Here is a 21,474-nt window from a genome sequence, read left to right on the forward strand (position 1 = left end):
AACCCTGTTACTGAGAGACATAAGCTAATCATCGATTGTTTTCAGAGTTTCATTCAGATCATTAATACAGTGAAGAGATCCCTTCTTTCCCCTTCTCTATTTACTATGTTTATGCTTTCACACTCAAATATGTTGTTTGCTTCATCCAATATGTCTGAGTAATCTGCTTGTTAGGAATAGGGTTTCTCATTAGGGATTCATATGGTTTAGTAGATTGTTCCCTTTGCTAGGTTATCTATAGAATTCTTCATCTTTAATTATGTTTAATGCTAGATTTAGAATAATTAACTAGATCTTGAATCCAGACAATAGATATGCCCGCCATAGGTATCTGTAGTTGGATCTATTATTTGATGAGTCTGGTTTATAGGTGTATAATAAGAATCGGCCTATCTACTAAGATGAACAATTGAACTCGTTAAGAATGCATATTTAGGTTGATAGTTTCTCGGCTTCTCCGGTTATTATAAGCTATAGACATAGGGAGTTCTGCGGCACGCCCACCGATTATTCCATAATTAGAGTTTGAGTTTAAGAATGGTTCGATAACAACCTAGCTTTCGTTAGATCCACTAACCTACCTTTCGTTAGATCTTTTCCTAATCGTTTACAACCCAATCATCCTGTTGTTTTCTTGGTTAGTTTACTTACTATTTCACTTATACCCTACTAGCTTTATCTTGACATTTAACTCATTGTTTGAACAAAAGAACTCCGTGAATTTGATCTTAAAATACTGCAATTGATCTCTTATTTGAGAGAGTAGTTTTAGGTAATTTGAACCATATCAAATTTCCCCCCGTTGCCGAAGTTCTTGGGAATCATCATTGAGTTTTGTTTAGAGATTTCGTATAGTTTTTACTTCTATTTTGTTACTTACGCGTTTCTTGTTTTCTTCTTTTCCGTGTTTCAGGTGTATGCCTAGGCAAACAAGGAGCACAAAAAAGAAGGAGCTTAGCAACTTATCTGTTCTGGACTTGGGAAAACTTGAATGCACCAACCGAAAAACTCAGAAATTAGCAATTGTTGACAGAGTCATCAGAGCTGATATAGAACGAGTTTTGAGAGATGAGGATGGGCAAGCCTACAATGAGGCTGGTCAGAGATTGGATGATCATGGACTCATCATACCTGAGGACGCCAATGAGGATCAAGCGCGCCACAATGCACAATTAGCTGCTAGAGATGCAGCAGGGCTCGGTGTCGATCGACACCTTCGGGAGCAGAACGCGGATGCAATCGGTATTGAATGACACAACAGAGGTGTCGATCGACACCAACACCAGATTCCTGCAGCTATTCCTCCAGCAGCGGAACCACGTCGTACTCTTGGGGATTTCAACAGGCCAGACCTGTTCTATGCTAATCGATCAGCAATTGTACCCCCACCATTCCAGAGGAACGACTATGAGCTGAAGCCTGGCTACTTTGCTTTAGTTGGCCAACATCCTTTCCATGGCTTATCTCATGAGCAGCCAATGGATCATATCGAGCGATTTGAGGACCTTGTTCTAAGTATCAAGGCTAATGGAGTCTTAGAGGACTACCTACTGTGCAAGCTCTTCCATTATTCACTTACTGGGGAAGCAGCTTCTTGGCTGAAACAACTTAAAGTAGGTTCCCTCAAGACTTGGAGAAGCATCAATATAGCCTTCTTGAACAATTTCTACGATGGTGCTAAGTATGAGGAGTTGAGAAACAAGCTGTCTACCTTCACACAAGGTCCAACTGAAGCTTTCAAGGCTGCTTAGGTTCGTTTCAAGGAGTACCAACGAGATTGCCCACATCATGGTTTCAGTGAGGTACAACTTTTAGGTACCTTGTTCAAAGGAGTTGATTGGAGATACCAGATACCTCTAGATGCAGCGAGCAATGGTAACTTCAACACACGTTATCCAGCTGATGCTACAGCCCTGATTGAGAACCTCGCTTGTAGCAACAGTACCAAGAATGCTGATTTTGAGAGAAAAAAGATTGCTGGAGCTATTTCAGGAAATCAGATGGCAGAGGTGAATGCTAAGCTGGATTCAGTTCATAACTTGCTCATAGGGAAGAAGCATGTCCACTTTGTAGCTGAAGAAGAGACTATTGAGCCTGAGCCTGAGTCAGAGGAAGGAGTCTTCTACACAGGTGGTCAGGGATATAGAAATTTTGGGCAGCCACATGGCAACTTCAGTGGCAACAGGTTTACAGGGAACCAGGGTTCCTCCAACTACACTCCAAAGCAGCTTTCAGAGGACCTTTCCTCAAAGCAGCTTTCAAAGGACCTATGGTAATTCAGCTGACCAAGCCCCCCTCCACCCTCGGCAGAGAGAAGAATTGAATCGATGCTTGCGCAAATTGTGGAAAGCCAAACAAAGCTTGTTGTGGAGTTTAATAGCAAGTTTGATGATGTCTACACAGATCTTAATGGGAAGATCGACAATCTGAGCTCTCACTTGAAGAAGCTAGATGTACAGGTAGCTCAAACTACACAATCGATCAAGAGACAAAAGGGTTTTCTTCCTGGCAATCCTGATGCTAACCCAAGGAAGAGCTGCAATGCCATCTTGATCAGAGAAGGAGATGATGTGTGGGAGGAATTGGACACTGAAGACGAGTTGGAGATCGTAGTTTCAGAGATGGTGTCGACAGACACCCTCATGTGTCGATCGACACCATATGGGACGCTCTTCTCTTAGACGACTCAATACGACGGTGTCAATCGATACCCCTATGGTGTCGATCGACACTGGATCCGGACTGCACCCTGTGAGGTGCAAATACCTATGCAGCCCGAGTCTGTCTACACTCCTCCTGTCCCGTATCCGAGGAGGCATCGTTCCAAGCAGGAGATTCATGCTGCTAAGTGTACAACCATAATGGAGAAGATACTCCATACTCTTCCTAAGGATGCTTCTGAGACATCTTCTCCTTCACTCAACAGGTATGTCAAGCGACTTGTTGACAATGGAATTAGCTCATATGAAGCTAAGCTGCTTACCAGAGATATCAGTGCAATCATGTTGCCTAAGGCCAAGAAGGAGAAGGCACAAAGAGTAGACATAGCATAATACATCCTCATTATTACTCCTGGTCAGACAACTGAGAAGCTTCCAGATCCAAGTAGCTTTGTTCTTGATTGCTCTATCTCCACAAGCAGATTATGCCGCTCTTTGTGTGATATGGGATCAAGCATCAACCTCATGCCTAAGTCTGTTGCTGAGAGACTAGGCATGACTCACTACAGGCCTACTCGCATCACTCTTCTCTTCGCTGATCGTTCCAAGCGAATCCCTGAAGGAATCCATGAAGATGTTCATGTTAAGGTTGGTAACTCCATAATCCCTGTTGATTTCATAGTCCTGGACTATGAGAAGGAACCCAAGGATCCTCTTATCCTTGGAAGAGCATTCCTAGCTACAATTGGAACTAGGTTTGATGTGAAGAGAGAGAGAATCTCTCTCAAGGTTTGTAATTTGGAGATGGAGTTCGGCATGGATGGTTCAGAGCTTACTAAGCCTATCAGTTGAATTGCTTCCAGCATAGACACACCTCCTCAGACTGATCAGAATCCCACCATAGAGCCACACAAAACGCTCCAACCCGCTCAACTCGCCAATGAGAGTTGTAAAGCAACAGTGTCGATCGACACCACTACCCCTGTCGATCAACACCCTCGGGTTTCACAGACAGAGGATTCTGCATATACTCTTCAGCCCACATCATTCGAAGACCTATGTGATAAGTTCTCTTCTATCTCCTCTCCTGCTTTACCTTTGATTAATTCTTTAGATTATTCGAAGAATGCTTCACAAGATAAGAAGCCTAGAGTCCCTCGAAAGCTTGTTTCTCCTGTTGTTCTTGCAGGTAGCGAGACGAGTGTCGATCGACACATCCCTGATTATCGATCGACGCCCGCAGCTGCCCCAACCTGATCCGTTTACACACCGCCTTGGAAGGCGAGGAGGCAGCAGCAATCCTCCACCACTCCACCCACATCTTGAACTCCGCCAAGTCAAGCTATTGACTCAAAACGAGCGCTTAGTGGGAGGCAACCCACTGGTTTGATTTTTCTTTTCCCTTTGTTTTATTTTCTTTTATTTTTTATTTAATTTCCACGATTTCTCTGGATTTGAATGCCACTGGGGACAGTGTCGTTTAAGTCTGAGGGAGGTTCATACTAATATTGCTTTTAATTTTGTTTCTTATCATTTTTCGTTTTGCAGTTCATTTGGTTATTTCTTTTATATCATTCTAAAAAAAAAAAATGTTTTATTTAGTTTAGTTTCGAATCATGATCTATATTTCTCTTGTTTATTGCCTGATTGATGAGTGTTGCAGCTTCGAGTCAATCCGACTATTGGAAAATCTAGATGGCAAACCAACAAACTTGAGAATATCCTAGTTTCCAACTCAACCACTAAAGAGGGATTGAGACGACTTTCTGATTGTGTATAGGGGTACCAATGTGATAAAAAGAATATGTTCCTCTCCCCTTATAAAAAAAAAATATAATGAGAGATTGAGACAACTTTCAGATAGTGTATAGGGGTAGGAATATTTCCTATGACCCCATTATTATACATTATTTGGAATAATCAATTACAAAGGTTGGAAAAATGCCGAGGGTGTCAATCCAGTATGCGAGTTCCCCTTTGTTTACTCTCTAAAAAGAATAAGTCTGGTGGAGAGAAAGAACACCGAAAAAGGATCTTGAATGTTAGCTTGTTTGATGAGACCCAGCGATGAAAGCCTGGTGGATATAGTTGGGGAACTTAGGTATGGAATCTAAAATGTTGTGTAAGCTTGCAGAGAAGTACATGTTGATTAGGATTTGATTAGACTTGTTAGGCATATGGACTTAGTTTGGATGATAATGGTAATAGGCTAGAGAATGTTGGGAGTTCCTTTGTTTTCAAAACCTCTTCCAAGGGTTCGGCTTTTGTGTTATGCTTGAGGGCAAGCAAAAGCTAAGTTTGGGGGAGTTGATATAACCCAATTTTCACTGATTTTTATCTGTGTTTTAGGTATAGGATTTTGAGTCTTTATGTTATTTCTCGAGTCTTTTTAATGTCTTTTCAGTTATTTTATGCAGTGGGACAACAATGGAGATAATGAGACATTTTGGAGCAAGAGCTAAGGGAAAGGAAGCTAAGGACGAATTTGGATTCAGGAATCAGCGAGAAGTGTCGATCGACACACTCTTGGTGTCGATCGACACCAGTTTCGGCCCAGCAAAAGTCCTAGACGCTTTCGAGTTTACAAAAGAGGAAATTTGCCCCAGAAGACTTCCCTATTTGCATTATTAGTCCCTGGACGTTTTTAGGGTCTATATATATTGTTTCTAGACCTAGTTTTCATTATCAAGTCTTTCATCCAATTTTCATTATCAAGTTTTCTACAAAACCCTGTTACTGAGAGACATAAGCTAATCATCGATTGTTTTCAGAGTTTCATTCAGATCATTAATTCAGTGAAGAGATCCCTTATTTCCCCTTCTCTATTTACTGTGTTTATGCTTTCACACTCAAATATGTTGTTTGCTTCATCCAATATGTCTGAGTAATCTGCTTGTTAGGAATAGGGTTTCTCATTAGGGATTCATATGGTTTAGTAGATTGTTCCCTTTGCTAGGTTATCTATAGAATTCTTCATCTTTAATTATATTTAATGTTAGATCTAGAGTAATTAACTAGATCTTGAATCCAGACAATAGATATGCCCACCATAGGTATCTGTAGTTTGATCTATTATTTGATGAGTCTGGTTTATAAGTGTGTAATAAGAATCGGCCTATCTACTAAGATGAACAATTGAACTCGTTAAGAATGCATATTTAGGTTGATAATTTCTCGGCTTCTCCGGTTATTATTAGCTATAAATATAGGGAGTTTCGCGGCACGCCCACCGGTTATTCCATAATTAGACTTTGAGTTTAAGAATGGTTCGATAACAACCTAGCTTTCGTTAGATCTACTAACCAATAGTTTCCTGAGATTACCTTGTTCCTAGTTCTTTTCCTAATCGTTTACAACCCAACATCCTGTTGTTTTCTTGGTTTGTTTACTTACTATTTCACTTATACCCTACTAGCTTAATCTTGACATTTAACTCATTGTTTGAACAAAATAACTCCGTGAATTCAATCATAAAATACTACCATTGATCTCTTATTTGACAGAGTAGTTCTAGGTAATTTGAACCATATCATTAACCATTCAAATAGGCTAGGATACCACTCTATTCGATTACCCCATCCTTAGGAATTTCTCGTCTATCTGATTTCTATGTTTTATCGTTATCGCTTAATCGTTCTCATTGCCTGTTTCTTAGTTTTTGCAATTACTCGACCACACCCAATGTCTGGCAACAGACTGTGCAGTCGAGTACAGTTGTCTCGTTTCCTGCCTGTTACTCGACCTGTTACTCGACCACATCCTGCTTTTGGCATCAGCTAGTTGTGGTAGAGTGATATTAGTAATTTTATTATAATTTATGTTTTCTGTATGTTCGCTTAGGACTGTTAGAAACCCCAAAACTGTTATTGCTTGGCTTTGGCTTGACTTAGTGACTTCTGATCACATCTGATCTGTTTTCATCACACCCATTTGGATTTACAACCTTTAGTACTACAACGACATGATAGTGCTTTAGGATTAATTGATCTTAAACCTATTATCAATTTGGCGCCGTTGCCAATTGGGTGCTTATTTGCTATATTTGAGATTTCAGAATTGTTAAGATCAAGTTCGTTTTTGTTATAAGAGTACTAACATTGTGTCATTTCAGACTTTGTATTTCAGGTACTTAGCAACCAACTTTATTCGTCTGTTATAGCCAGGTTGCTACCTGTTTCATGCATACACGGTCACAAGGGAATCAGAACTTCCTATTCAACGATAACATCGACCGTATTGCTCGCCAACTGAGAGAACAGACAACAACAGACACAGTGGATGACATTGTAGATAAGCAAGAGAAACCTAACAACATTGGTGCTGGTGACTTTCCTCACAACCACAACCTGTGCATGGCATTGTTCCACCTCCAGTACAGAACAACAACTTTGAGATCAAAAGCAGTCTCATTGCAATGGTGCAAGGGAACAAGTTTCATGGCTTGCCAATGGAGGATCCGCTCGATCATCTAGACGAGTTTGAAAGGCTCTATAGCCTTACTAAAATCAATGGAGTTAGTGAAGATGGTTTCAAGCTTCGCTTGTTTCCATTCTCACTTGGAGACAAAGCCCATCTGTGAGAAAAGACACTACCCCAGGGATCAATCACGACCTGGGATGACTGCAAAAAGGCCTTTTTGGCAAAAAAATTCTCCAACTCCAGAACTGCAAGACTCCGGAATGAGATATCCGGATTCACTCTGAAGCAAAATGAAAGCTTCTGTGAAGTTTGGGAACGCTTTAAGGGTTATCAAACCAAATGCCCTCATCATGGATTTAAGCAAGTTTCTCTTCTCAGCACACTCTACAAAGGCGTCTTGCGTAAGATAAGAATGCTGCTTGACACCGCTTGAAATGGGAATTTCCTGAAGAAGGATGTTGAAGAAGGGTGGGAGCTAGTTGAAAACTTTGCTCAGTCGGATGACAATTATAATGAAGATTTTGACAGAAGCATCTACACCAGTTCTGACTCTAATGACAAGCACCGTAGAGACATGGAAACTCTCAATGACAAACTAGAAAAAATCCTCCAAGTGCAGCAGAAACATGTTCACCTCATCTCTGAAGATGAACCATTCCAAGTACAAGAGGGGAAGAATGATTAGTGTGCTGACAGCTATGTTCAGAATCAAGGTGGCTACAACAAGGGGTACAACAATTACAGACCCAACCCAAATCTGTCATACAAAAGCACCAATATCACCAACCCTCAGGACCAAGTCTACCCTCAGCAGCAGCAGAACCAACCCAAATCGTTTGTTCCTTACAACCAAAGCCAAGGGTTCGTTCTAAAGCAGCAGTTTCAAGGAGGATATCAACAACAGCAGCCACCACCTTGTTTCACACCACATCAACAACAAGCACCTGCACCTCAAAATTCAGATATAATGACTATACTCCAGCAACTCATTCAAGGACAAGCCACATGAGCAATGGAAATCGCTAAGAAGCTGGCTCAATTAAACAACAAAGTCGACCGACAAGGTGTCGAACTTAACACCAAGTTCGAATCACTGAGCACTAGGATGAGATATGTGGAAGGCATCCTCGCTACACCATCTGTTAACAACAACCTAGGCCAGCTTCAAGGAAAAGCAATCCAGAACCCTAAGGAGTACGCCACTGCTCACGCCATCACTATCTGCCATGATCGAGAGCTGCCAACTCGACATGCCTCTACCTCTATCACTAGGGACAATGAAGTTCAAGAAGGGGAGGATTTTGTTCACAATGAAATTCCAGCTGATATAACAATAGAGAAGCCCATACTCGATCGCAGTACTCGATCCCAAGCTCAAGAAGTACTTTCTTCTGTTAAAAAGCCTCCCGCTGCTAAAACCAAGGATAAAGTCTTTGTTCCTCCACCCTACAAGCCTTCACTACCATTTCCAGGGAGATTCAAGAAGCAACTGATAAAGAAGTATGAAGCTCTCTTGAAAAAACAATTGAAGGACCTTGAAATCACAATGCCTCTAGTAGATTGTCTTGCGCTAATACCGGACTCACACAAACATGTGAAGGACATGATTACAGAGAGGATCAAAGAAGTTCAAGGAACGATGGCGTTAACTCACGAGTGTAGTGCAATCATCCAGAAGAACATTGTTCAAAAAAAGTTTGAAGATCCGGGATCTTTTACTCTACCATGCTCTATTAGACAACTGGCTTTCAGCAACTATCTATGTGATCTAGGAGCTTCAGTCAGCCTAATGCCACTTTCTGTGGCAAGGAAGCTGGGATTTGTCAAATATAAGCCGCGCGACCTATCTTTGCTCCTTACTGATAGGACCTTAAGAAAACCCTATGGCCTACTAGAAGATATGCCTATCAAGATTAATGGAGTAGAATTGCCTACAGACTTTGTTGTGCTTGAGATGGATGAAGAACCTAAGGATCCTCTGATCTTAGGAAGACCTTTCTTGGCCTCAGTTGGAGCGGTGATAGACATCAAAGATGGAAATATTGATCTCAATCTTGGGAAGGATATAAGGTTACTGTTTGACATCAAAAAAGCTCCAAGAAGATCAACCGTAGAGGGACAAACCTTTGGGGTCCAAGGAGTGGTTACAGAAGATGGATTTGAGACTGAAAGAGTAAAGGAACCAAGTTTAGCTCCAACACGACCTTCAAGCTCAACAACTCAATCTAGTACGCTTTGTGTAGTTGATTGGCTAGAACTTAAAAGGAAGTCTGATCTCCAAGAAGAAACCATCCAGAAGCTAGCTTGCACTGTTGAAGAATTTAGGGATAAAGTGAGTCGGATGCAAAGGGAAGCTATTCAACCTCTACTCGGCATTGAAGCTATATCAAAGAAGAAATTTGTTTCAGAATGGCCTGAAGAAGAAGACTACCCACAAGAAATAAAAGAAGCTTACAAGGAAAGGACCATTGAGTACTCAATTACAGACTTGTCAAGAGAGTATGCTAAGTCCGATGTTGTATCTGCTAAGGAAGAAGAGAAGATTTCAGTTCTTCTCTATCACCCTCCTTAAGCCTAATGAGTGTGAGGAGTCAAGCTAGAAACTTAAAACAAGCTCACTTGGGAGGAAGTCCCATGTCTATCTTTGTACATACTTTTAATTTTCCTTGTTGTTTTTGATGCATTTTGTTAGTGTTTTCAGGAGATAAGTATGAAGAGCTGAGGGAAATGGATTTTTTCTCTGAGGGAACATCAATACACTCGACCACCGAGCAATCAAAGACACTCGACCTTGTTTTGGCTTCTCCACGCCAGGAAATTACTCGACCGCGGTGCTGGCCGCAGTAGAAGAAGAGAGCAGAATACTCGACCACACCATACGGGGAGCGAACAAAGCTGTGATCGAGTATAGTTGACGCAATACGACTTCCCCATGTCAGGAATTCACTCGACCGCGGTGATGGCCGCAACGAAGGAGAAGAGATCGAGTACCCACAGGGCGGAGCTGAGACACAACAAGGAGATTCTTCAATAGACTAGGAGCAATCACAGGCAGCTATTGACGACCAAATCCGCTCCTTTTTCAACTGAGGTAAGCACCTCACTTCACCATTGTGTTATACCATCTCCTGTTTTTATTTTGTTTCTATGATGTGTTTTGTCCTGAGTACTCTCTTCCAAATTTGGTCACACAGTGGACTGTGTGATTTAAGTTTGGGGGAGGGCTCAGGAAGTGTGTGTTACATTGTATATAATCTTGAGTCTGCATTCATCTAAGGCATAGAAAAAAACCAAAAAAAATGAAAAGTTTCAAAAAATAATTTCACAAAAAAAAGAGTGTTCATGTAGTTGCATTACATTTAGGATCGAGTCTAGAGTGTTTCATTTACGATTCTTGCATATGCATAGGGGATAATGATGAGATAGCCTTGTAAGCATTTTGGTTCACTAGATAAACTCAATGCCCTCGTTGTTAGTTTTCTGATGCGTAGTAAATGAAATTGAAGTAAAAATGCACCATGCCTAGATTGCTCTACTCGACCACACTGTCATGATTTGATACCATTCCCTATCAATTTGAACATGAATCCGATTTAAAATTATCATGTCTTGGCATCGAATTTGAACCAATTGATATCCTAAAATACTTGGATTTTCTTACTCATTTTAACCACTCTTGTTAATCCAAGTAGCTAACTCTCCTTATTAGAGCAGTTAACCCGAACTTAAACCTAAACTTTCTCTCAAGCCCTATATCACTTGTGAGTGTTTGTGAGGTCTTATTCCGATTGAGCTTGGTAGAAAGTGTTAGGTTCGTAACGACAAAGATAGTGTCTCATGTACTTCTAGTTCGTGTTTTTCGGACTGGATAGGACTAGGTGGGCGCTTATATCATGGGTTGGGATGTGTTTAAAAGAAAGAAAAGGGTAAATTCATTGTTGATAAGGAAAGGAAAAGAATTCTAGGGGAAGTAAGTTAAAGAAGTTCGAAAAAGGTCTAGTAAAGGTTTTGGGAATGTTAAAGAAAAGAATGAGGTTCTTGTTAGCTAAAGAAGAAGGGTTAAAAGCCTTTGGGTTTAAAGATTTAAAACAAGAACTTTAGTTGTTAAAGAAACCCAAATCCGCTAGATGTATCAAACTGTTGAGAAAGCTTCTCCCAGAGTTAAGAGAAAAGAAAAGAATGATATGAAAAATGGTTTAAAAGATTCATGAATGCAAAAGGTAGAGTTAAGTTCTTATTTTGGGACTGGAGATTGGATTACCATTAGAGCTTCATTGTTATATTCTGGGTAGATGGGATCTTATCTCTGTATGTATAACTTGGGACTTACCTTTAGCATTCTACTAAAGCTCAATCATTCTTGAGAGATCTCCTGTTACGTAAGCTTATTTTGTAAGGGACAATCTTTGTCTCTTGACCTTCACCTTAGCCAAATGAGTTCATTGATGATGCATTGCTTGATTCACGTTCCAGAACTAATGAATGTTAAGGAATTGGTAGATTTGAAAGCATGTGTAGGTCGAGTATAAGAGACGGATTGATTCATAACAAGACATGGCTAACGTTTTTGAGTAGAATTCGATCATATCGCATCTTAGAACTGCCAACTTGGACATTGATTTTATCTGCTTTATCAGTGCTTTGGTTCTGAGTCACCACCTTCAAACCTCTCCTTCAGCTATGTCTTCTTATTTGCTTGAGGGCAAGCAAAGACTAAGTTTGGAGGAGTTGATATGTCTATAATTTGCATGTTTTCAATGTTCATTCATCATCGTTTTGAGTGTAGTTTCATATTATTCATCACTGTTTTATATCATTTCTTATCATTCTTGCATACTTTGCATGATTAGGATAGCTTTGCATACATATTGCATTTCTGAGTTGTTTTCAGGTGATTGGGAGCTGTTGGCAAGCAAACTGGAAGAAGCGAGCCGAAAATAGAGGACATATTACATCCAGCACAATACTCGACCCCCTGGTCTAGTGACATAGGAGCCATTCTTCCCATCTACTCGACCCTGGTCGAGTAACAGCAGCTCAGCAACTCGATGACTCCACTCGACCCTCTGGTCGAGTATCACTACGCCACGCCACCTGACCACCACTCGGTCATTCACTCTACCACGTTATCCTTCACCAATCATCACCATCACTCGATCAAGCATTCGATCACATCTTCAGAGTTGACTCAAATCCGCACTTAACCAGACAAGCTGAGAACAAAGAAGAAAATAGGAGAAGAAGAAGTGTTTGGAAACAGCCTGGAGCTCCATCGGATCACGAAGCCCATCTCGTCCCATTATCACTCTATGGGCCGGGCGATTAGGTTACTGAACCGTCTACTATCATTTTATTTCATTTTGTATAAATAGGTGTCTGAGGGTTTTGTCCTGGGACATCTAGTCGACATTGAGTTTTTGCTTCAGTTTTATTTTATGTTTTACTCTAGCTGCGCCGCTTTTGCTTTTGCAACCTGTAATTCCAGATTTTTCCAAGTTATTTAGATTCCGCATTTGATTTCATCTGCCATCTTGTTTCTGTACTCTTTATCTCTTTACTTATGCAATATTATCATTTATCTGCGTTTATGTCTTTGAGCATGTTGTCTGAGTAGTGACATAGAGTTCTTAAGGATGGGATAGAATGGTTGTGGAATCCTTAGTCTGTAGAATGGTTAAGTTTTAGAATTGATTGAATCCCTTCAGGACTAGTTGTGTTTACTGCTTATTTCTTTCTGATCAACTTGAATTCGATCTAAAGCATTCCTGCACCCAGAAGGTGTTTGATGGAATGCTTGATCCACTAGTTCCTGAGATATTCGTCTATATCCCAAGGGATTGGCCGTTTAGAGCGTTTATTGACTTTATCAGTCTGTTCTTATTGCCTGCATAGTTAGATTGCGTTAATGGGAATTAGTCTGGGCTACCTTTGCTTGAGGATTTCTATCACGGGAGTGAATTGATCTGTTGTTGAACCTGTTGTCTAGGGATAGCTTGATTGCGTTTGTTAACCATTCAAATAGGCTAGGATACCACTCTATTCGAACCCCATCCTTAGGAATTTCTCGTCTATCTGATTTCTCTGTTTTATCGTTATCGCTTAATCGTTCTCATTGCCTGTTTCTTAGTTTTTGCAATTACTCGACCAACTTACTCGACCACACCCAGTGTATGGCAACAGACTGTGCAGTCAAGTACAGTTGTCTCGTTTCCTGCCTGTTACTCGACCACATCCTGCTTCTGGCATCAGCCAGTTGTGGTCGAGTGATATTAGTAATTCTGTTATAATTTCTGTTTTTTGTATGTTCGCTTAGGACTGTTAGAAACCCCAAAACTGTTATTGCTTGGCTTGACTTAATGATTTCTGATCACATCTCATCTGTTTGCATCACATCCATTTGGATTTGACACCTAAAATAATACAACGATAAGATAGTGTTTTAGGATTAATTGATCTTAAAAAAACCTATTATCACCAAACATTATATGAACAGTTATAACTATTTATATAAATATAAACTTAGTTGAAAACTGGATAAATACACTAAAATGAGGTATATATAATTTTAGGCGGGTTAGACGGTTGTCTAGGTGTCACATAAGCGCCTAGTCGGGACCTAACGACCGCCAATACAACTAATGTCTTTTTGTTGAGAAAAAGTGTGTTTTTTTACAGTATGTTTTTCAGCCTGAACTATTAAAAAGTGTGTTTTTTAGCCTGAACAAATGATAAGTATTGATTTATACCTAAACACGTACATTTTTTAAAAAACTACATGAACTGTTGATATAGTGTGTAATTATGAGTTAACGTTAATAGATGTTAGTCAACGCTAACGATTGATGACTCAGCTAACATGTGTGTATTAACGAGGCATATTCTTCAACTAAAATGACCTTTTTGCCATTTAAATTCATAACAACGGGTTTCCGGTTCGAATCCATTTTTACGGTTCTTAAAAACAAATTGATTTAAAAATAGCAAAACGACGTCATTTTAGTTGAAGAATATGCTACGTCAATACATACATGTCAGGTGAGTCTGTAATTATTAGCGTTGACTAAAATTTGTTAATGTTGACTTTTAATTAAGCACTATATCAACTGTTTAGGTAGGTTTTTCTAAAACATTTACGTGTTTAGATATAAATCAGCATTTTTCGTTTGTTCATGCTGAAAAACATAATTTTTAAATAGTCTAAATTGAAAAACTCTCTTTTAATCATTGTTTTTAAGAACATTATCTATTCATGAGAGTTTACAGAAAAGAAAAAAGATAACTAATTAATTATTGATCACGTAAAGTAGCAAATAACATGTTAAACTTTAGTTACAAATTTACAATACATATTTTCACGAAAATATATTAGACTTCTTTGCTTTGTTTTGTTTTTTGAGAAATATCATTCCATATGCATAGAAAACTTGTTATTTAGGTCCCTTCGAAATCCATTGTTACCTGAACACTGTTAACATAACTTTTACGCATGTACCCCTATGTTAACGTTTTAGTCAGTTCTAAAGTATAGGCGATATTATTGCATGCTGTAGGACTCTACATTTTATTGGGATATTGTGTTCGGGAGTTGTGTTTCTTTTTTTCTTTTTATGTTTTCTTCTCTCCTGTTAACGAACATTCGTCTGCTTTTGTTACTATATGAAGTAGAGAGACTGCGATTGAGGCGGAAGAACATAACCCTCGACTTAAAAATTTATTGTGTTATCAAGGTTGATTTTCAATAGATAACCTCTCCTTCAGATCTGGGTTTCTTCATTCGTTTTGGGTAATTGATTTAGTTCCCCCTCTTTGATTTTGTTTCTTCATTCGTTTTATCTTCCTTGTGTCTTACTAGGATTTTTCGTTTTCTATAGACGATGTCTCCGATTCCTCTTCCTCCCCGGTTGATTGCTTTCGGCGAAGAACCTTGCGGTGAGAGGGTCAATGTTTACCAGAAGTGAAAACCCTCTTCGGTATATTCAACGCACTCAATGACGGTGAACGGCAATATTTTTGTCGGTCTACTTTCGCTAGACTGTTGGAGTTTTCTAACAATCCTGCTTGGTCCGCTAGTTTTGGAATTTTTATTTTGGGTAGGCAGTTGGAGGTGGCTAAGTCTAACGAGATTTGGGTGCTATTCGCCGGTACACCTATTCGTTTTTCTTTGAGGGAGTTCAAGATCGTCACTGGATTGCCCTGTGGTAGGTATCCGAGTTTGAAGATGAAGAAGAAGAAAGGCACTGCGGGGAAGACGATTCCTTTCTACAATAAGTGGTTTGGCCTTGAGGAGGATGTCACCATCGATAGGGTTATTACAATGTTGAAGAGGAGGGTTGTTTCAGATCCTGGTATGAGGATCCGATGTGCTTGCTTAGCTATTGTTGATGGGTTTCTTGTCCCTACATCTCATTATCCCAAGATTGTTAAGTCTCACACCGAAATGGTTGAAGACGTGGATGCCTTTCTTGCTTATCCATGGGGGCGTTTCACATTTGAGATGATTATTAAGTCGATAAAAGAGAGAGAAATTGAACAATTAGAAAGTACTTGTTTTGTTGTTTAGGGGTTGTTGTACGCTTTGCAATTGGTCGTCTTACAAGCCGCTCCAACCATTCAAGATGGTCATGTTATCGACAACCCAATTGAGTCCGATTCTGAAGGTGCCGAAGACGATGTTGAAGTGGCCACCCGCGAGTCCGTCCCTTTCAAACTCGGGAATGCGAAGGAGTTGGATGAGAAATGTTCGGTAATGCTTTTACCCTTTAACCTTGTTAACTGTTAGCCGAATATTGACGATAACCAGATCATTATTCACTAAGTCTATTTTAGTCTAGTAAGGTACACTAGTTTATAACTTATCGTTTAACCTTGGTAATCGTTAACAGAATATTAACGATAACAAGATCATTATTCAATAAGTCTATTATATTAATATACTTATCGGATGTTGTTTTGTCTTGTTTTGCAGATTCATGTTGCTTCAATCATATGTCCTGATTATGTGTTGGATCTGGCGGAATATTTGTCTTGGTCTGATGATGAGGAGGATGAGAGGGTTGAAAATCTTCTCATGTTGGTAAACGAGGGTTTGATTTTCAAGAACGACATATTTGAGAGTGGATGTTTCCCATCGCAGTTGCAATTGACATCTAAAAAGCAAAAGCGTGGTGCTAAGTCTAATGTTTCTCGGAATGAAAAGCAACCAAACTATCTAAGAACCATGGTGGGGTTCGGTAAAAAACTCAAAGACACATCCCTGAGGAGGTTGGGAGTTCTAGGGTTGTTTCTATGGACGCTATTTCTCGTTTGTTGGATGCGAAGCTTGAAGCTCATGGGAAAGCAATCATTTCCGCGGTGACAGATTGATTTACCAAAAACACTATAATAGAAGGTGACCACTCGAAGGATCCTGATAGTGGGTTTAATCGTCCGAAAGAGACTGTTCCTACTGGTAATGTCAGTGCATCAAATCCTGGTGATTTGGGGTCTAATGCAACTAAGGTTGAATTTGGTTTTAATCCTCTCCGAACCAATTCACGTTCTCATTGCCCTGAAAGAACTTCTAATGTTGAGGCAAGTGTGGATGAAATTTTATCTTTCTATAATTATATGGTCTCAAGTGGTGCTGGTTGCAAATAGGCGGAGGTAATATGTCATTTTCTAATCTGTTAAGGTTCCTGCTGGTTGTTTAATATTTTCTTTATTTTTTTTTTTTTTTTTTTGTTGTGGTGTAGCGTGAGGAAGTTATTCCTATGGATGAAGATATTCGATCTGAGGGCGACTTCGTCCATAAACAGCAGGTGAGCGAGGTGTAGATTGATTTATTTGGTTAAGCTAACTTATAGTTTAGTAGTTAGTGTACTTATATAATAACATCGAAATTTAACTTCAAATAGATAGTCTTTTGTTTGCTCTATGTGGGTGTTGTATAACTAACATAGGGAGTTAACAATTTTACAGATGATGTTGACTCACCTCTATATTCTAATCCTGAAGATAATTCTGAAGTTAGTGATAGTTAAAATTTCTTAGTAATTATACAGTTATGTTAACTATGTTTACGTGTTAGCTGTCTGAAATTGTTTTTGGTTTCGCTATAGCGCGGGAACAATGTTCCAATTGATGAAGATCTCCCCTCCGAACCCAGTCTGGTCCATGATTCCCAGATGATCTATTTCCGAAAGATACTGCCCATCGTACTTAACCAACATAGTATCCTGTTTAATTTAGTTTAAACAAGTTGATGCCGCCCGTAATCATGTGTCATTAATGTCCTTTTTTGAGTTTTTTTGTGGGTTAACAAATAATGTGGGTAATGGGTTTGGTAGGGCGATAACAATGTAGCGACTGGTGTTAGTCCACCACCACAAGTTGTTTATGAAGATAACGTAGAGGTTAGCATCTATGTTGATTACGGATTAACAATTATCATACTGAGTAGCAAATTTTTTGTCGCTTTTTCACGACAATTGTAATTGATGTAAATTGTCGGTAGGTCTCTAACCACGATTCCGTCCAAGACGACCTCGCACCCGAAGGGGATGTTAACGTGGAAGGGGATGTTAATGAGGTTAGATTATTAATCAAATATTGATTTTCTAATTTTTTCTTTTCTAGATTTGATGAGTTTTGTCAACATTGAGTTTACATTGTGTGGAACCATTTTTTCTTTTTATTTTTAAAGCGGCCTGATATTATCCCAGTAACTGAAGTAGTCACTTCTCCCAAACATTCGGGTGACAATGAGGAGGTTAGCTGTTATTCGTATTATCAAAATCATTATACTCTTATTGATGTAAGTTAGTTGATAACGGCTACCTTTTTGGAGTATAATATGATAATTGGCCTCTAAAATGATAATTCCAGGTCCAGTGCTTTCAGTAGACAACAACCGATATGGACCCCTTGGCAAATGATTTAGAGGGAAGCAAGGTATTATATCTATTTTATTCTAGTCAGATTTTCTAGTTTGGCAATTTCAAATAATCTTATTTCTTTTTTAATTTAAGCGGCCTGAGATTATATCAGCTACTGAAGCAGGTACCTCTCCTAAACATTCGATTGTTAATGAAGAGGTTAGTTGTTATTCGTTTTAGCAAAATCATTATAATCTTAATGCAGTAAATTAGTTGTTAATGATTACTTGTTTAAGTTCCCGTGCTCTCAGCAGACAGCAACCGATGTGGAACCCTTGGGAAATGATTTCGAAGAAAGCTAGGTATTAGATTTATTTTCTTCTAGTCAAGTAGACTAGTTTATAAAAAACTTTTTGGTTTGTCTGACTTTATTCTTTTGAATCTTTGTTCTCTAGGGTGTCTCCGTGTTTGGCGAAGATTTTGTTGGCAACGAGACGTCTGCGGAGTTGCCAGATATCTTGGTTAGCAGCTAAATTACCATCAATATTGCTATCTTGTCTTTAGAACTCCTTTCCCAAATTCACTTCTTCTCTTTCTGTAAGGATTAATATTGGCGTGATAACTTATTAGGACCTAAAATATACCTTTTTCGGGGGTTTTAGTTTGTTTTCAACATTTTTTTTGGTGTTTTAAAATATTAATCCTAATTTCTTTTGAGGTACTTATATTGATAATTGATTTCTTCACAATAACCAGCCTAAGTTAAATAGATAAGTTTATCGCACTAACTATAATATTAAAGTTAATCCATTATTACATTGTTTTTCTATGACTATTCTTTGTCTCGAATACAATCTCGTCGTGGTCTTTTTGGCGTGAAGTTTAGTTATATCCGTCACGATTTTACTATAGTTATTAAGAATATCCATAAAAGTTTTCAAGCGGACCATCTTTTTCACCGGGTTTGTTTATCTCGTCTTTTACAAAACTCTAATTAGGTCCCTATGCCTGCTCATGGCGGTGTTGTTGGGTATGGAGATGTGGTTGATATCCCCGATGGTGTGTCGGTAGATGTGCCAGGAACCATTGTCCCGGTTAGCTTGATAACATTATTAGTATCGCTTTAACATATCATTCGTTGCCAATTCGATAACTTTTGCTATTGTTTCTGTTTTTATAGACTTTTGGTAGGAGTGCCCCTTCTGCTGTATCATCTCCCCGCCATGTTATTTTTTTTTTTTTCTCGTTTACTAATCAATTTATTACGGAGTTAATTTTCTCTCATGTAAATCTTCATTTTGTAATCGTTCGTCCGTGCACCGTGGTTGTTTTGCTCAGGATTCAGATGAGGTAATTCGTAGTTGTTACGCTGTTATTGCTTTGGTGATCCATTAGATTTTTTATTAATGTTTTCCCATTTCAGGATTTCACAACTCCACCCCCTTCTAAAGAAGCGATGGCTCCCCTCCAGGCATTTATTTATTTATTTTTATTTTTTTACTTTAGCTCTGGTTTAATATTTTACATTTTTTAACTCTTCGCAAGCAGGATTATGGCAATGTTGATAATGTCGAGGGTATGCGTGGGAGAAGAAGTAAAAGGCTTTGTACTCTCTCTAGCAAGTTAGATGGTCGTTTCCAGTATGATAAGAAAACGAAATTGTTAGTTGGGCATCCATCCCCTGTTATTAATCAGGTCAACGTCGACCCTGAGGAGCGATTCCTAAACTCATTGAAGAAACTAAAGGCGATAAGTTTTTTTTTATCCAGATTTTTAATTGTTTAGTCTATACATTGTTTGTTATTTTATTTCATTCGGGGTAATCTCTCATGTAACCTTGCGTTCTTTACAATTCTATTAGCATTTGTGGTGGGATTGCTCTGTCTAATAAAGACATTTTGGACTTAATTGACCGCAAGAAAAATCTTTCTTCCAAAGTATTATGTTTGCGGTATATATGCGTATTAAGTTCTAAATTGTTTTGGGCATTTACTTAAAATTTTCGTATTTTTGTCATGCACACAGGTAATAGATGCTCTCATTAGTTTAGTCGTCATTTGTTGCGGACTGATGATGTGGACGGCGAGATACTTCGTCTCGAAGTCCTTGATTCGAAAGTTTGTTTCATTGTTCTGTCTCCAATTCCCAAAGTTTTCCCGATGCAACTCAAAAACGGAGTTCGAATTCTCTTTACCTCTAATTGATATTCTTTCCGGCGTTGGGGAATCTGACCGTGTGCTGTTATTCACGGAGGCTGATTACATATATCTGCCTTTTAACTTTGACAAAAAGCATTAGGTAGCTTTAGCTGTTGATCTAAAATGCCGGAAAATCATTGCATTGTCTTCGATTCGAATATCCAATGCCGCAAGGATTCTGCTTTTCAGGATGAGCTTATGCCTCTCGCAGCAAAGCTGCCATACCTTTTCAAACAAGCAGCCTTCAATCCTCTTATGAGTCAATTTCTTCTGGATCCATTTTCTATACAGCGCCCTTCTGTCATTCTACTGGTAACTTCACCTCTTGACACATGCATATAATCTAGACTTTTTATTCATACTCATGCTATCGGAGGTGTACCTGAATGTGTGGATTTCGATGTTGGCAGCCTTCAAAGTGAAGTGAAGAAGCTAGTCTCCGCTTTAATCCTTGCTGGCGGTTAGTAGATAACTGATGTGTTATCGAATATTTTTACATTTGTGTTTATGTTCTCTCATCAAATCATGTATCCTCATCTTCTTTGTTGGGTCTAACTAGGATAATCTCCAAACGCTTTCGCTATATTTTGTCTTGTAATCATAGTTTTCTGAATTGTGTATGTTGTTATTAATTTTTTATCTTATTAACTACCGTATTTGGATAACAGGTTATCTGGAATTGGTGATTTTATTAATATTTTATTAAGAGTGTCCTGAATTGGTGAGTTGTTATGAGTTTTATCTGGTAAACGATCGTAGCAGATAAACATGTTATCAATGTTTTACCATAATATGGGTTTCAGATCCTGTCTAAACATAAACACGCTTATCTGATAGTGATTATTAAGGTTACTTGGATAAGAGGTTATCTGGATATTAACAAGATTATCATGATTCATATTATTATGGTTTTCTGAGTCTGATTTTATTAACATTTTATTAAGAGTGTCCTGAATTGGTAAGTTGTTATGATTTTTATGTGGTTAACGATCGTAGCAGATAAACATGTTATCAATGTTTTACCATAATATGGGTTTCAGATCCTGTCTAAACATAAACACGTTTATCCGATAATGATTAACAAGGTTATCAAGGCTTTATCATATTACGGGTTCTGTGTCTTATTTTATTAATATTTGAATACAATCTTATCTTATTAGTGGATAACATACTATCATATTTATCGTATTATGGTTTTTTTATGAACTTCATTGAAATAACAATGTATCATGTAAAAAACGCTAGCTGGTCCATGCTTATCCCAACTATTTATTTAGCTGTCATCGTAACAATCTTATCGAGTTAACATTAATAGCATGTAACTATCATGTTTATCATATTATG

General features: G+C 38.7%; 3 pseudogenes across 3 annotated transcripts; all 3 read left to right on the top strand.

Annotated features, from left to right (window-relative positions):
• Positions 1-917: 917 nt before the first annotated feature.
• On the top strand, positions 918-4,439 carry AT5G28593 (annotated as a pseudogene; the record flags this gene model as incomplete). The annotated part of the gene is made up of 1 exon: positions 918-4,439.
• Positions 4,440-6,838: 2,399 nt separating this feature from the next.
• Positions 6,839-9,656, top strand: AT5G28596 (annotated as a pseudogene; the record flags this gene model as incomplete). Its single annotated transcript has 1 exon — positions 6,839-9,656.
• A 5,297-nt stretch (positions 9,657-14,953) lies between these two features.
• Positions 14,954-20,595, top strand: AT5G28600 (annotated as a pseudogene; the record flags this gene model as incomplete). Its single annotated transcript has 21 exons — positions 14,954-15,016; positions 15,178-15,528; positions 15,640-15,822; positions 16,045-16,304; positions 16,355-16,430; positions 16,482-16,577; positions 16,811-16,876; positions 17,018-17,083; positions 17,177-17,272; positions 17,405-17,470; positions 17,572-17,646; positions 17,761-17,826; positions 17,961-18,008; positions 18,086-18,151; positions 18,388-18,453; positions 18,931-19,026; positions 19,113-19,157; positions 19,271-19,315; positions 19,481-19,627; positions 20,320-20,389; positions 20,507-20,595.
• Between the last annotated feature and the right edge of the window lie 879 nt (positions 20,596-21,474).

Source organism: Arabidopsis thaliana, chromosome 5 (assembly GCF_000001735.4).
Source record: "Arabidopsis thaliana chromosome 5, partial sequence".
NCBI classification, from domain to species: Eukaryota; Viridiplantae; Streptophyta; class Magnoliopsida; order Brassicales; family Brassicaceae; genus Arabidopsis; species Arabidopsis thaliana.